The sequence below is a fragment of the Dasypus novemcinctus genome, chromosome 5, assembly GCF_030445035.2.
Source record: "Dasypus novemcinctus isolate mDasNov1 chromosome 5, mDasNov1.1.hap2, whole genome shotgun sequence".
Taxonomy (NCBI): domain Eukaryota; kingdom Metazoa; phylum Chordata; class Mammalia; order Cingulata; family Dasypodidae; genus Dasypus; species Dasypus novemcinctus.
Genome location: NC_080677.1, coordinates 32,842,523 through 32,859,515, shown reverse-complemented (window position 1 = coordinate 32,859,515; position 16,993 = coordinate 32,842,523). Strand labels below are relative to the sequence as shown.

The 16,993-nt window shown below is 43.6% G+C and overlaps 1 protein-coding gene and 1 non-coding gene across 5 annotated transcripts in view; both read left to right on the top strand.

The window, feature by feature from the left end:
* The window catches only part of SNX10 (sorting nexin 10), an 84,108-nt gene that overhangs the window by 22,415 nt on the left and 44,700 nt on the right, over positions 1-16,993 (top strand). Inside the window, exon 1 of one of the 4 annotated variants that reach the window (XM_004459946.4) lies at positions 7,621-7,730. The exons of 1 other annotated variant lie outside the window; for it this stretch is intronic. The gene's annotated coding sequence lies outside the window, so the exon portion shown is untranslated. Of the gene's footprint in view, positions 1-7,620; positions 7,731-16,993 lie in introns of those variants that run through there. 2 more of the 4 variants (XM_071215112.1, XM_004459948.4) reach the window with 2 other exon arrangements.
* On the top strand, positions 9,904-10,078 carry LOC111764494 (small nucleolar RNA SNORA81). The gene has a single exon (XR_002797088.1). It is a non-coding gene; the product is annotated as a small nucleolar RNA SNORA81 (small nucleolar RNA).

Sequence of the window (16,993 nt, the reverse complement as noted above, 5' to 3'; positions counted from 1 at the left end):
TCATATTGGGCAGACTTAAACTTGATAAAAAAATCACAGTTCCCAGTTGTTCCTGTTCTCACAAATAACTGAAACTGCCTCCCCAGCAGCAGTTCTTTGTGATACAGGCAGCCAATGTAGTATGAAGATCGTTATTTTCAGTGTGTTACAAGGCTTTTTTTTAAAAAAGGAAATTCGTTCATATTCAGTTTAAAAGAAGAATGTTTTAATGTTGAACTTCTCCTCTAATCTGCATACCTATTCCCTTTTCTTATTTCAGCCCCCAAATGTTCTCCAAATGCCTGCAGACTGTTCCATGTGGATGTCCAGTTGCCTACAAATATGTTCCCAGCTGAACTCAACTTTTGTCTCTCTCACTTCTAAAAACGGCTTCCCTTCCCAGCTTCCTCATCCTGCCAGCAGCACCACTCTTCTTCCAGTCACCCGACCTTTGAGTCACCCATGACTCTCTTTCCTTTATCACGTCGTGTCTGAGTTCTTCTTGTGGTTTTCAAGTATCCTGCCCACCTCTGGGGCATGTGCTCATCTCCTGGCCTCGTGTATTCTAGCAGCCCCCTAACGAAGGTCTTTTTTTAAAAATTTTCAGTAAACTTTATTTCTACTTCAAAAATTAAAATAAAAGACAAAAGACAGCTTAACAAATTAGGAAGCATTATTCTAAAAACTTCTGTCCAACCACATTTATCTCAGTTATTCCTAAAAACAAACTCAGTTGTTTCTCCAGTGTTAGAAAGATACATAAATGAGCACAGATTGAGTAAATGACCTGACCAAAGTCTTCGTGTTAATGAAGAAAATGAAGAGAAAAAATGCTTAATAGTATTCATATCTCATAAAACAAAACCCCGTATTGTTTTATTTTCTTTTTTTACCTTTAGCATTGGTATGTACCGTCTTGGACTTTGCTACAAAAATATTACAATATTACTGTTGACTATAGCCTGTAAGTTATATTAGTTGTATTTTTTCCATGTATCACCATATTCTTAACACCTTGTAGTAGAACATTCTTGTATTTATATATTTAGCCACAATCCTCATCTACCAACAAAATCACTATTATACAGTCCTTAGATTATCCTCTAGCTGACTTTCAATGAACATTAACCTCCCTGGACTACCCCTTTTAGCAGCAATCACATTTATACATCAGATTGTTTGTTATACTCATTTTAATGTGCTACCATCAACTCCATCCATTACCACATATTTACAGTTGACCTTATTAAACCCTCTACATCAGCTCTCCCATCTCAACCCACATCTGTCTCTCACTAACCTATGTTCTATAGTCCAATGCCATAAGTTTACTCATCGTATTTAGTTCATATCATTGAGACCATACATTATTCGTCCTTTTGTGTCAACATAATGTCCTCAACTTGTCTTATGAAATTCTTCACCTGTAGTTTCTCTCTCTGCCAATTTCCCCTCCACCCTGTGCCCAGATGAATCATTATCACCATGTCAGGCTTCCACTTACTCCATCTCTGGCTTCCAACAGGATCCAAGTCCGCATTTCTCCTCTCTTCTTTCAGGGGTTTCCCCACTTTAATAAAATGCCCATTGTAGTCCTTCTGGACTTAACCTCAAAACATTCTGCCAATACGGGTCCTCCAGTCCCTGGGAGGGATTTCTTTGGGCTTTCTTCCAACAGTGTTACTGCTTCTTAATCACTCCAGGCTGGTCCTAACACAAGCTTCAGGGCCTAGTCAGGTCTGATCTTCTCTGTGAAGCCTCCTTTCTCCATACTCCTCTTCCTGTGGCCCTGTTTCAGTGTAGCTCCTTTTGGTGTGCAGTTTATGAGCTTTGAATTATAAGGGAACTGTTTCATGCTCGTGTCTTGGCTTCTTTAGGAGTGTGAGGTCTTAGAACTCAACCATTAAAAAATATCCATCATAAGTAGTAAATCTAGAACTGTCCCACAATACTCTCAGCAATTACTTATCGAATTGAATTGTCATTGTCATCTAGTTTTCTTTAGGTGGCCCATTATAGCTTAATGACTTCAGACGGGTCTGTCATAGGAGTGCACTGCACTTCTCTCTCAGTATTGCCTCCTGTTTGAAGATGACAGTCATTTTCAGATGCTGGCTAATGGCTTTTCCCAGGCCCATAGCCAGGCAGAACTCTGCCCCCACCCAAGACCCCAAAGCATTGGAGCCATTAGCAACTCTGTTATTGGCTGGCATTCTCTTCTCTCATTGCATCTTTTAAGCATTTAATCCTAAGGAGCTAGCTTGCATGCCGTGCTAGATGCAGGGGTTCTGGTGTGGTGAACAGGAGTGAGGGGTCTCCAGAGTCCCATCTACCTGGGTTTGAACCCTGACTTCTTCACTTACTAGCTGTATGACCTTTGACACCATTCCATATTCGTAAAATTGGGATAAAACTAATACCTGGCTTGTGGGAGACATTAACACTTGGCTAATCATGAGGATTAGATTAGATTGGCACATAGTGAACAATTATTTTTTTTAGTTTGATTGCTATGTTTGATTATTAATGGCTTAATTTTAACGTTATTCTTCAACCTCGTCCTCCACAGCCCAGGGGAGTTAGGGCACAAGGAAAGATAGAAAAACACAGAAGACATGTGGTCTCCAAGGTATCTGGCTGTAGCTGGCTAAAAGCTTTTTTTTTTTTCTGGCAAAGTGAGTGATTAACCTTAAGTCAGAGGAAGTGGGCTGGCAGGAGGGGCAGGTACTTTGTCCCCCTCCCCACCCCATGTGGTTGGACTGCTTCGAAACTTGATGATGCTGTAGAAATGGAGGAAGCCATAGTTACACTTATACTTGACATCACGTTGCTTTTAGCTGGGACTAATTCAGGCAAATTTAATTTCCCCGTTTTTATTGAGCATCTACTGTTTGCCAGGCACTGTGCTGAGTGCTGGGTGGACAGAGCAGGGGTAGATTGGACAAGGACCCTGCCCCTTACCTTCTGAGAGGACAGGCAGTAAATAAAAGAAAGGAATAGATGAAATAATACAGACTGTGACCTAAGGAGAAAATAAGAGGATAGAGCATTACTCAGCATTCTATCCTGAGTCTGTTTTAGTGGGTGATCAGGGAAGGTCTCTCTGAGGAGGTGACATTTAAACCAAGACCTGAAAGAGGGGAAGGAGTAGCCGTGGTGGGTGGGTGGGGGGTGAGGGTAGAGGGTAGGAGGGGGCAATATCAGAGGGAACAGAAGGCTCAGAGGCTGAGGTGAGAAGTCTAGGAACTGTCCTGGTTAATGCAGCTGGCCACCATGAGCGTGCAGCGGAGCTGAGACAAGCAGTTGGTTGGTTTGCAGGGATTGTACAAATATAGACCATATCCTCTCAAAAATCATCTACAAAATGTTTCTGTCCTCAACACGCTTGAGGGAGTATGTGATGCGCCCCTAGAGTGGGACGGTGGAGAGGGTGGGGGAGGCTGGGGTGTGTGTGATTGAACACACCTCATGTTCTCTGCCTCCCCAAATTGGGAAGCACCACTCGGCACACTTGACTCAGAATCCTTGGGGATCTGGAAACATTTACGTCTCTTTTCAATTAAAATTTTCGGTGTCACGTAGGCACACTGGAACATGGAATTCTGTCAATTGATCAGAACATTGGAACAGACATTTGAGAATGAGTCACTGCTTATTTGGATGACTCTCTGACCCACTTGAGTAAATACTGTTTTGAATAAGAAAGTTACTGTCCACATTCTTTTAAAGTTCTTTAGAGATGACTTCTGAGATGTCCTTTAATTTTTAATGCCTGTGAATGTTGTTAGGGAGGGAATGTAAGGTAGAGAAGAGAACAGCTTCTGGCATTCAGGAGTCCCGAGTTTGAGCTCGAACCACACTATGTAGCTTCAGGAGGTGTAACTGTGAATCTCTTACCTTACATGGCAAGGGAACTTGGCAGAGGTGACTAAGATAAGCACTTAGAGATGGGAACGTTATTCCAGATTATCTGGATGGACCCAGTATAATCATGTGGGTGCTTAAAAGTGGAGAATCTTTCCTGGCTGTGGTCAGAGGGAGATGTGACTACAGAGAGAAAGGGTTAGAGAAATGGCTTTGAAGATGGAGGAAGGGGAGAGCCAAGAAACTGGAAAAGGCAAGGAAACAGATTCTTCCCTAGAGCCTCCAGAAGGAACCAGCCCTGCTGACACTTTATTTCAGCCTAGACAGACCTGTGTCAGATTCTGACCTTATGGAACTGGAAGACAGTAGATTTGTGTTGTCTTAGGTCACTAAGTTGGTGGCAATTCATTAGTGCAGCAAAAGGAAACTGTTCCTAAGATGATGTAGAAGCAGCTCCCAGTCTTGCTGGCGTGGACTTTCTAATCCAGGTGGGGAGAGAAGACAAGCACCTGGCCAGTCATCACCAAGTAGCATGGGGATTGACAAAGAGCTCTTCACGAGGGGCGAGGAAAGCCTGGGGAGTGGGGCAGTCTGTGTTGTGCTCTTGAAAGGCAGTGCTGCTCGCTGGTTGGGGACATGGACTTTGGCGCTGACTGCAGGTTTGAATCTTGGCTCTGCCTCTTACTAGCCGTGAGGCTTTGGAAAAGTCACTTAAATTCACTGTACCTCAGTTTTCTAATCTGTGAAATGGGGATACTCCTTTAAGGGCTGTTAAGCAGGTTAAATAGGTTAATGTGTGTAATGGGCCTGGAGTTGTTCCTGGCCATTGCAAGGGCTTTGTAAGTGTTGTCTGTTGTTATTTTGCCTTAGCAGATGGGCAAGAGAGGGACAGGCAGAGAGGGAATGGAGGAGCATCCGGGGACAGCAGGCTACTGTGCTGGGAAGAGGAAGAGGAGGGACCTCACTTGAGTGGTGGGAGCACTTGGGAGAAGCAGAAATAAGCCTGCTTAGGAGGAAGGAGCCAGGTGATGGTGGCCCTGGAAGCTGGGCCAGTGTGCCCACTCTAGTGTCCTAAAAGACTCAGCAGGTAGGTGATTGGGTTGCTTTAACTGGGAAGGCAGGTCTCATTTTTGAGCAGTGATTCTGGAATCTTCTCCCCACTCACCTTGTCTCCTCTATCTGCCTAACCTGAGTGGTCTTGCTTCTAACCAAGATCACTTCCCCCATCCTTTGCACTCTCTGACTCCACCCACCGGTGTTTTTGGATTTCAGGGACCCCTTCCTGGTACTCAAGCACCAGGACTCAGTTTCCCTAGGGATACAAATAAGGGTACTCAGAGGGATACTAAGTGGTAGCGATAGCTGGCGCTCATGTTTGGACAGTTGTAGCTACTGCTCCTTCAAAGCCAGTCCTCTGCTGCTTCTCTGTCCCCACTGAGAGAGGAGCAGAAATCACAGCTGTGCGGCTTAGCAGGGCCCCAAAGGCCAGTGGCAGGCCCCAGGCCGAGCCTGGAACTGTCCATGATGCCCGTCACAAGCTGGCCCCTGCAGACCTCTAGTATTTGGGATCTGTGGCCTCTCAGCAGGCAGAGCTGGCCCCTGAGCTGACGAGTCCTTTAACAACCTTCAGGGTTGTTAGAGAGAATGACCTTACACATGGAAGGAATGCTGACCCCAGTCAGTGGGGGTACTTGAAGCAGAAATGGGAGTCTGCCTCTTCCAGACCAGCTGCCTGTCGCTGTACTTTCTTCTGCTGCCTTTGGGAATCCCTCTTCCCTCACAGATGTTCAGCCTGCGCTTGCTGACTCTGGGGTAACCAGGGTCTCTCAGGAAACCCAGCCAGGCCTTCCTTCCTACGAGCTTTATCTCCTGGCCTTTCCCTTCCCTCAGTCCCCTTCCTCTTATTCCTACCATTTTTTTTAACCCCCTCAGAACTTAGGGGATAGAGTGTCAGTCTCTTAAGGCCGCTTCTCTGCTACACTATCTGATAAGTGAAGTTGTGCAAAGGGACAGGTAGGTGATAATGAATGAATTTATTACCCCTTTTCCTGTCATAAAGGAAGGGGGAGAAGGAAAAGGGCACCAGCTTGTTTGTCTTTGGGGAAGTCATCGGCCTCTTTTCTCATCTGAGGAACATGCAGTAATACTTTCCTCACCTCAGAGGGTTGTTGTGATTAGGATGTCATTCATTCATTCAGTCCTCAAATATTCATTAAATATTTATCAAGTGCCAGGCATTGTGCCAAGCAGCCAGTAAAAATCAGACGTGAAAAAGACATAGTGTCTGCCCTCCTCTCTTGGAGACAAATAACAGCAAGAAACAGACGCATACACGGCGACACTGAGCGGTGGCCTTTGGTTTGCCTCGCAGTCGGTGCTCGCTGAATGAGAGGCGGTTCTGGCGGTGGGTGGGCGGGAGACCCCTGAGAGGACTTTGTCTTCCCTGAGCCTGAATCACACAGTGGACGTTCTCCTTTCTCTGCCCCGGCTTACAGCGGGCCTCTGGGTAGTATGTGTACATTCCAGATCTTTCCAGTGGGTGCTTTTCTCAGAATGAGGCCAGGCTGAGTCACGCCCCTCCTGTCAGGTGACGTCCCTCCTGACAGGCCCCCAGGTACTGCTTCCCCATACTGCACACAGGAGGGGAGGAACTTGACTTTTACGAGGAACTTGGCTTTTACAGGAAATGACAGGAGCTTTGGTATCAGTTACTTGGAGGAGTTACTGGAGGCTTAGGACTATTGTGAAGCAGTTTGAGTTCCTTAAAATGATCTTCTGGGGAGCAAATGTGGTACATGCGGTTGAACAACTGCTTTCCACACGGGAGGTCCCAGATTCTGTCCCTGGTGCCTCCGAAAAACAAAAACTAACAACAAGCAAACAAATGAAAAAATCAGCTCGGGAGCCGATGTGACTCAGTGGTAGAGCACCGGCAGCTTTCTGCATAGGAGGTCCCAGGTTCAATCCTCAGCAGCCCCAGCACTTAAAAAAAAATTATAGTCTGAGGAAATTCAAGGTACTAGTGGTTGTGCATGGGTCTAGCTATGGATTTACTTCATTCAAAGTGCAGGTCACACATACTGTTTAAAACTTTCACCTTCGAGTCGCTCAGGGCCCTCGAAAGCAAAGCTCTAACTTACCCTCTCCCTTCTCTGCCTCATTTCAGTGGAGGAACCAGAGACTTGGAGAGGCTGTGGCTCCCAGGTGGTAGACCCAGCAGCAGAACCCACTCTCTTCTTGCACACACTCTTGCTGCTCCTCTCAGGAGAGGGCAGAGTGTTTATATGAAAAGTTTGTAGGATGCACATTTAGGAATCAAGATGTAGAAGTTTGCTGGCAAAAGGAGGAAGGGGCTAGGTGTGCAATTGTGGTGTGTGTAATTGTGTGTTTGTGTTTGTTGCATCTGTGTTTGTGGCACATAGGGAATACGGGTTATTCCATCGCAACCCTCCCTGCAGGGTTAGAACCCTCAAACTAAAGTCTTTATTGGCATGCGCAAAGGCTATTGTTTCTGCCACCGGATGCTTGCTTAATGGGGCATCCCCAGATTGTTTTGTCCGGATGGGAGTACCCACAATAACCAGCACTCTTTGAAAAGAATATCCAGGGGAAATTATATCATGTAAGACTGCATGCTAAGTAAGGGTTAAATAGTTTAGGCCCTAGATGACTTTGGGACTCAGCCAAACAAATGTGGCAAATTTGTGTTTTCTCTTTTTTCTTCAACATTCATGTGACCAAAACCCCACCTCCTGTCTGTCTCCACCCTCTCCTCTCAAAGCTCGTTGTTCACTTGTGGCATAAAAACAAAAAACATTGCGGACACCGAGCCTATCTTCAGACTGACAGTCAAAACCTGAGCCTTTAAGAACCTGAATTTCTGACAGGTAGCAAATATAACTTTCTTTCTTAAAAAGTTATTCCTTTTTTGTTTTACTAGCTTGAAATAGCTTGTCTGTGGATGTGTTTTCAAAGGATAGTCTAGTCTCAGGAAAGATGTAATGCTTGTATGGGTTCAATCATTTTCTATCTTAAATGAATATAGCACGGGATGGTGCTGTACAGCTTGTTTAAAATATTTAGCTTTGAACCGCTTGGGCTTTGCCTTGTGACATTGACTTGTGAAGAAGTGCTGAGATTTATATGTAATACCAATTTTGCATAGTAGATACTGCTTCAATCCTTTTTTTCCAGTTTCTTTTAATTTCATAGTTGAGTGTCAAGAGCATAGCCCATGAACTGCATATGATTCTGCTTAGAGTATTTTAAGGAAAAAAAAAATCCAAGGAAGGGAATAGAAAGCAGATTAAAAAATAAGTCATGTGTAGTGGAAAGAATCAACAAAAATGAATCATAAAAGTGACTCAAATCAATTGTATTAATTGGATTGATGAAGAATAAATAATAAATTTATGTTTGTGTGCACAGAAAGACCTACAGATACGGTCACTGGAACACTTGTTTGCTGGAGTCAGACTTATTTGATAGTTCTATTTATTTATTTACTTTTCGAGGTACCGGGGCTGGGAATTGAAATGGGAACCTCACAAGTAGGAAGCCGGTGCTCAACCACTGAGCCACATCGACTCCCCTGAGGTGGTTTTTTTCGTCTGTTTGCTTGTTTTTAGGAGGCCCCAGGACCAAATCTGGGACCTCCCATGTGGGAAGTAGGCAGTTAACCACTTGAGCCACATCTGCTCCCTTGATAGTGTTTTTTTAACTGCAAGGCAGCTCATGTAATGGAAAATCAAGTGAGTTTATAATTTCTACTAGGGAAGTAACTTTAAAAGGAACGCTTCCTTTTCTAAAAATGGAATTAAACTTGCCAAACTTGAGATTTTCATATTTGTACCAAATATATATGTAAAATATATCTTTTCCAACTTATTTGCTTAATATTATACCCAGAGTAAAAATATGCAGTTCAGTTTCATAGCAGCAGATGACAGTTTTGGATTCTGTAGGCAGCCAAGGAAGTAAATAGAGTTTATAGCTAAAAATCATATGATTTTAGATCCGAGAGTGACAATTGTGCAGAAACCCAGGATTATGGGTGGAAATAATGACTCCTTGGTGTACTTTTCATTATCCTGTAACCGCAGTGGGTTTGCCCTGTGTTTAGGGATAAAAGCTCTTGTTCCCACCTCTGGTGGCCTTTTGCCACCCATGTTCACTGGGCTCGTTCCAGTGGGAAAAACAGAACAAGCTGCCATTCTTATTAGTTCTTTTTATTTTTAACCTAATAATAAACATTAACAGCAAGCACTTCCGGTGCTTGTTTTAAGCTGAGCTTTGGCCTGGGTGTTTGTCATGTATTAACTTGTTTGTTCCCCACCATAACTGTATAACATTAAGTTCTGCTATTAATCCCATTTTATAGATGATGATATTGAGGCACACAGAGGTTATGCAAGTGGCCCAGGGTCACTTAGCAGGATTTGAGACTTGGTGGCATGACAAGCGTGGAAAATAAGAGCCTGAGGGAAATTTAACGATGGTGTTCGAATAGGCCAAGTTGTCCTAAGCATCTAAGATGTGGGAAGACCCCTCTAGAGCCTTTGGTGTGAAGTCACATTCGGAGCAGGACTCTCTGGGAAGCAATAGTAATTCCTCTGGAATATACTAGAATTATAAGACACAAATGTTTTCACACCTACATTTTTTATTGCAGTCTATCACAAATAGCTAGACTAGTACATATTTTCTGTACCAATACCATAGTCTATTTGTACAGTTGATTTTTGCCACAGTGTTTGCAGTTATATTTAGATATTTCTTATAGTTAAATGTGCAGCGGGGAGTGGATGTGGCTCAAGCAACTGCTCCCACATGGGAAATCCCAAGTTCGGTTCCCAGTGCCTCCTGATAAAACAAAAACAAGCAACAAACAAAACAAATGAGAAAACCAACTCAGGGAAGCCAGTGTGGCTCAGTGGTTGAGCATCAGCTTCCCAAATACGAGGTCCTGGGTTCAATTTCTGGCCTCCAGTACCTCAAAAAAAAAAAAAAAAAAAAAAAGTCCTGGGGTTGCTCTGGATCAATTAAGAAAGACAAGTCTTTACCTCCTTGTATAAGGACTGTGCTAAAATTGCAGCAACTAGGGCCGTTTCTTAGTTTTTGTAATAATGCTAGCAGAGTACACACAAGAAGGGGAACTGCACCAGATTGTAAAGACTGGGGTGGACCTCTTTCTTGAAGTCCAGTGTCCTTTGTCTTAAGATTTGGTGCAGTGTGTCTTTAGAGGGAAAAAACAGGTAAGTCTTGCTTTTCTCTCTCTGATCCTTGGAGATACACATGTATATATGTGCAAATATCCAAACCAGCTTTTTATTGGAGTAATAGTTATTTTTTTTTTAAGATTTATTTTTTATTTATTTCTCTCCCCTTCCCTGCTCCCCCCCACCTCCCCACCCCCCCACCCCACCCCCACCCCCACCAGTTTTCTGCTCTCTATGTCCATTCGCTGTGTGTTCTTCTATCTCCGCTTGTATTCATGTCAGCAGCACTGGGAATCTGTCTCTTTTTAATGCGTCATCTTGCTGTGTCAGCTTTTCGTGTGTGCAGCATCACTCCTGGGCAGGTTGCACTTTTTTTGCACTGGACAGCTCTCCTTATGGGGCGCGTTTCTTGCGCATGGGGTTCCCCTACACAGGGAACACCCCTGTGTGGCATGGCGCTCCTTGCAGGCATCAGCACTGCATGTGGACCAGCTCATCACATGGGTCAGGAGGCCCTGGGTTTGAACCCTGGACCTCGTGTGTGGTAGGTGGATGCTCTATCCATTGAGCCAAATCTGCTTCTCAGTAATACAGTTATTTTGCACCTTTCATGGTTATATCTTGAAGAAAAAGATACCAAGAATTTAGCCAGTGGCCATCCTTACTTTTTATTGCACACTTGCTAAATACTTTAAGGACATTATCTGAGTTAATCCTCACAGCAACTCTGTAAATAGGTACCATTAGGTTCTATTTTTTTTCCCACATGAGAAAACTGAGGCTCAGAGAGGTTAAATAACTTGCCCAAGGTACACAGCTGTGAGTGGCACAGTTGGGATTTGAACCCAGATCTGAACAGCTTCAAACCTGTGTTTTAAACTCTTTGATGCTGCCTTTCAAGCTAGTTATTGAAGATTATTGAAGTTCTGTGTTAGTGGAACAGTGTAGGTATGTGTCAAAACGTTTACTATACTTATATGGTCATGAGAGTGGCTTATGAAAAATGCCAAGGGTCTTTGAAGCGCATAGGGAAGCTTGTTGAATTTAGATTTTATTTGTTGAATTGGTAGAAGGGGATATTGTTGCAATGTCTTTCTGGATTGTTGTTTTCCTGGTTGTTATAAACCTTGGTTTTACAGCACATGCTCTGAGGAGCTCTCATGTATATCAACAGGAAAGTAAATATGCTTTGAATGCTAGTTTTTATTTGCAATAGGACTTTTACTCCTTCCACATTCTTACCATTTCTGTATCTCATTTTCTATTTTCACAAGCTTTACCATGTCCAGGTCAACTATTGTTGGCTGCCTTTAATCCATTTGGGAACTGCTTTGAATCCATTTGGAAGCAGGGGGAGGATGAATTATGAATAAATGATGACTCACTCAGAGATTGGTGTGGACAGTACGTGTGCTCTTGGGCAGGAGTAGCAATGAGATGTCATCAGGCCTATACAGCTGTTAGCTGTCCCAAGCCATCCCGCCACCAGCTTTTCTTGAGCCAGTTTGGGCTGAATTTAGCTGACTTCTAAACCACCTAGATTTGCTCTTGAGTTTTTGTTTTTCCTTCTAACGTAAATTCTGCCTCAAGAATTATGTGTTGTTTTTGACTGATAAAAAATGAATAAAAATACAATGTGAGGTGTCAGATAAAGAAGGGAGAAATAGCAAAGGCAGCCAGAGAGAGGAAGTCAAGCATTCACTTCTCTAGGCCTTATTTCCTTTCCTAGTAATGGATTTTCCTGATTCAGCAAAAGAGGAATGGTGAGCCCTGTGGGGCTCTTACTTTATATATTTATGTATGTGTTGTTTGTATGTATGTATATATCCATAAATATTTAAAAATCACAAAAATATACTAGGGAAGCAGATGTGGCTCAAGCAATTGGGCACCCTTTTACCATGTATGAGGTCCAGGGTTTGATACCCAGGGCCTCCTGGGGAAGGCAAGCTGGGCCGTGTGGCAAGCTGGCCAAGGTGGAGTCCTGCCCCGTGCAGGAGTGCTGCCCTGTGCAGGAGTGCTGGTCCATGCGGAGAACTGATGCAGCAAGATGATGCAACCACAACAAAAAGAGACACAGAGGAGAGAAAAAAAGAGACTCAGCAGACCAGGGAGCTGAGGTGGCGCAAGAGAATGATCGCCTCTCTCCCACTCCAGAAGGTCCCAGGATTGGTTCCCGGAGCTGCCTAATGAGAATCCAAGCAGACACAGAAGAACACACAGCAAATGGACACAGAGAGCAGACAACGGAGGGAGGGGAGAGAAATTTTTTTTAAAAATTACACTAAAAAAAAATTAAGTTCTTAACAATCCAGGAGTGTTTAAAGTAAAAAATGAACTCCCCCTGTTGCCGGAGCTGATTTCTTGGTTCTTGGTCATGTCGCAAGGAAGAATTCAGAGACGCACAGTTATAAGAAAGTTAGGAAAGAATTAATGAGGAGCAAGTACACCCTCGAGGATGTGAGTGTGCAAGGAAGGGACCCATGTTGGTTATCATGGGGGGTTAGGGTCGTGCTGATGGGTGTATTTAAGACAAAGCAGGGGAAACTCATTGGGTAGTTTGGTTTCTAGGGCGCGTTGTTTGGTCATGGTTGGCTTCTGGTTGCTGTCCCCAAGCTCTGCAGGATGCATTGACTGGCAGCGGTTGGCCCCTGGCCACTGGCCACAAGCCTTGCTGCGTGTTACCTGCGCGAGGTGTTTATGAAAGTAGGTGGGTGGCGGGGGCCCTTCCTGCTGTGTGAAAATGTTGCAAGTTGCATTTGGATAAGGATGTTTGTGTTCTGAGAATTGGTGGTTGGGGCTTTGTGCCCCTCCTCCTCAAGTCCCTGTTCTGTCCTGCCTCACCCCCATCCCATTCACGTTGTCATATATCCTCCTGGGCCATTTTCTGTGCTTATATAAACGCAAGTGCATACGTGTGTACATGCACACTTAAACAAGGGACTCATGCTCTCCATGCTGTTCTGCAGTTTACTTTCTCCACTTTGTTCATTGTAGACATTTTCCCATCTCAGCACTTACAGATTTCCTTCTTTCTTTTAAGCAACTACAAGGTATTCCATGACTGCTTCATACTTTTTATTTAATTATTTCCTTACTGATGGACATTTGGGTTGTCTCAACTTTTTCACAGTTATGAAGAAGGCTAATGTGAGCCGTTTCCCATATAAGGCTTTGCACCTGGTGGCTGGTCTGCCTGAAGGGTGCTGTCCTAGAAGGTGGGGTGCTGGGTCAAAGCATATGTGAGCTCAAGTTTAGAGTCAGTAAACTGTTTAAGGTGAACACTGGCCTGCCTCAGGTGGGATCATTGCTTTTGTGCCCATTTTCTTGTCTGCGAGTTAGCAAAGCAGCAGGTAGCCCAGAGCATGTGCCTAGGCAGAGTTACTTGGTCGGGGGTTATTTGATTCTGGGGGTGTAGACATGGACAGTTCTCCCCACTCTCTCATCCTTTACAGATTTATGAAGGTTAAAAACTTAAAGTTTCTCGGGAAGTGGATTTGGCTCGATGGATAGAGCATCTGCCTACCACATGGGAGGTCCAGGTTCAAACCCCGGGCCTCCTGACCCATGTGGAGCTGGTCCATGCGCAGTGCTGATGTGCATAAGGAGTGCCGTGCCACACAGGGGTGTCTCCTGTGTAGGGGAGCCCCACGCACAAGGAGTGTGCCCCGTAAGGAGAGCCACCCAGTGCGAAAGAAAGTGCAGCCTGCCCAAGAATGGCGCTGCACACACAGAGAGCTGACACAACAAGATGATGCAACAAAAAGAGACACAGATTCCCGGTGCCACTGACAAGAATACAAGTGGACACAGAAGACACACAGCAAATGGACACAGAGAGCAGACAACTGGGGCAGGGGGGGTGGCGGGGAAGGGGAGAGAAATAAATAAAAAATAAATCTTGATAAAAACAACAAAACAAAACAAAAATTAAAGTTTCTGAATCTTGCTTCAATCCATATGTTTTCATAGAAAACTAATAATCTATCCATTCTGCTCCTAAAATCAAGCTAATCTTGATTTTCTTTCCTACTCCCTGCCTGCATTTGTTTTCCTCCATGGTATTTTGTTCATCTTTGGACTTTAGATAGCTGACATGATCTCAAGATGAGCTTTCCTTAAAAAAGACTCTCACTGACTTTGTTCATCAGTTTTGTGCCTCCTTCCCACTGAGCCTTTTCCTGGCCACACTTCCTTGGCAAAGCACACCTCTCCTGGTGCAGACCTTGGAATTAATGGTTTTAGCATCAACAGCGTCCCAGGGTTTTGGTGAGGCTGGAAATGAATCATGCGCCAGGTGAGTAAGCACCTGCGTGGTTTCTCGTCCTCTCCTCTGTGTTCAGCAATGACTGAGTTTAGGGGGTTAAACAAGAAACTTATATTTTTTCAATTATGCTTTAATAGTGGAGTCAGACATGTCCTAGGGCAGGGGTAACCCTTGTCAGATGCAGCACTCGTGTCATGCTCGCCACATTTCTCTCCCTTCTCCCCCCTACACATGGCAGAAAGCAGACATCACTCATTGTCACCATAGAGCAGTCAGGCCCTGGGAATTTTCCAGGCAGCTGGTGAAACCCCTTTGAGGTCCACACTTGAGAGTGCTGACACCAGTGTGCCCAGATTTGAAGAATTCTTGGATTGCTAAAATTTCAAAAAGAAGATTGGGGCCTTACACAGGATGCCAACTTATTATTTTTTATATAACAGACATAAAAATCTTCCCCCAAAGCTATCAAATACCATCATTGTCATTTTATAAAAGAGATTTTGATACCCCCAGAGTAGGAAAGAAATAATCTCAGAATAAAGGGGAGTCCTTTAAATTGAGAGATTTTTACCTTTACAGATGTTCAACACATTGTTTGTATTTTTGCTGTGGACCATTAAAAACTTGGTGACAGACCTTAATGCTATTTAGGATCACTATGGCAAGTTTTAGACTCCTAGAGGTTTTCTTCGTTATATTTTGGGGGTCCTAAAAAGCACATATTTAATTCCTTTAATCCAGGTGATATTGTTTAGTGGTGTTGATGGTGTGTATATGGATAAACACTTTATTTTATTATTGCCACATAATAGTACTAGTTGATCATTTTGCAGAGCAAACAAGAAAGATTTTGTCATACTTTCAGGATTAAATAAGGGTATGTTCTCAGAGTGACTATCTTGTCCATCATTTGTTCGTTCATTCATTCTTCAGATATTTATTGCCCACCTACTAGTATGTGTTGGGCTCTGGGCTATAGCAATGAACTAGTCAGAGTCTCTGTCCTCTTGGACTTCACATTGCAGGGAGAAAGGAAACATGGCAACAAATAATATAAATTCAAGTTAAGTGCTGTGAAAGAAAATAAAAGAGGGTAACTGGACAGAGAATGACACAGGAGGGGGAAACTTTAGTAAAGATATCTCAGAGAAGACGACTTTGGTGACAGTTTGAGGTGAGAACACAGCTAGAAACAATCTAGAGGAAAGCCATGTCAAGAAGATGAAATAGTATGTGCAAGGGCCCTGGGATGGAACGCACATGGTGTGTGGGAGGGACAGGAAGAAGGGCAGTGTGGCAGAGCCGACAGGAGGGGAGGAGATGAAGCGGGCAGGGGCAGCGCCCACATCAGGTGGCTCTCAGAAGTCCTGGCAGGGGGTGTGGGTTTTTTCTTACTTCATGGGGTAACCACTGGAGGAGTTGAAGCAGAAGAGGGTTTTGATCTGATTTCTGCTTTGAGAAGATCACTCTGGATTGTACTGGGCAAGAGTGGCTATCTCAGTGTCCAGGGGAGAGATTGGGGTGACCTTGACTAGGGTTTCAGCAGCAAATTTGGTGAGAAGTGATGATATTTGGGCCACAATTGGGAGTGCCAACAGGACATGTGTCTCTATATTGCACCTACCATAGTGCCTGAGGGTAGTAGGTGCTCAGAAAATATTTATTAAAGGGATAAATGAAGGAGTTGATTTGGAAGGGGCTGTCTTGTTCACAGAAATGGAATTTGTAAAATTTCCTCCAAATTATTACTTTTTTGCCTCTTCCTTGGGTTGGAATTTTTCATAAGGTTTGCACATGGGTCATCTGAGCACGCCATAAATTCCTTTACCTTGAAGCAACCTAAATGTTCAAAGTAGAGGAAAGGTAAGATCTACTCAGTGGAATACAATCACTGATTTTCTAGAAATATAGAATAATATTTTTGTTCTAATGAAAATTGATGGAAAAAAGCTGTAGAATTGGGTAAACATGATTATAACAATTAAAACTGCATATGTTAAATGGGAACCTTGTGTTTTATACATGATCTCTCTGTAAACCCACAACTTCTCTAAAAAGATATTTATCTATATATATGTGAAAAAAGACTGTAAGGAAATGCACCAAAATTGTGATAGTTGTTTATTTGTGGGTGGGGTGACCACGAATCACTTATCATCCAAACCATAGCAGTTGTGCATACTCAAGTGTGCATGTGTGTGTGTGCTATTAATAATGATACTGGGACAACAATTGTAAACCAGGACTGTCTTGTGCAACCCAGGGTATGCAGTCACCCTGGTTATTGACATTTCTGTATCTCTTATTTTCAGACTTACCAAATTATATTATTTTAAATTCAGTTTAAATTTAAAAATATGTAAAAAAAAAAAAAAAGCATTTTCTTGCTTTGGAACATTTGCTTTCAGAAACCAGAACCACATTTCTGTGGGCCCTTTCACCCAGCACTTAGGTCTCTCTTGCTTCCTCATGTGGTGGGGGTGACAGTCGGGTTGTTGATCTCAAAGCCTGGCTGTAATAAAGCTGGAAAGCCTTGATGCTGTGATTGTTTTTTTTATCCCTGGGTTCTCATGAAGGAAGAACAAGAATAGCATTTACAGACTCCGAGATGACCTTTGCCTGTGGCTGATAAGATTAGGGTCCTAGTAGTTTAAAAGCTGTTTAG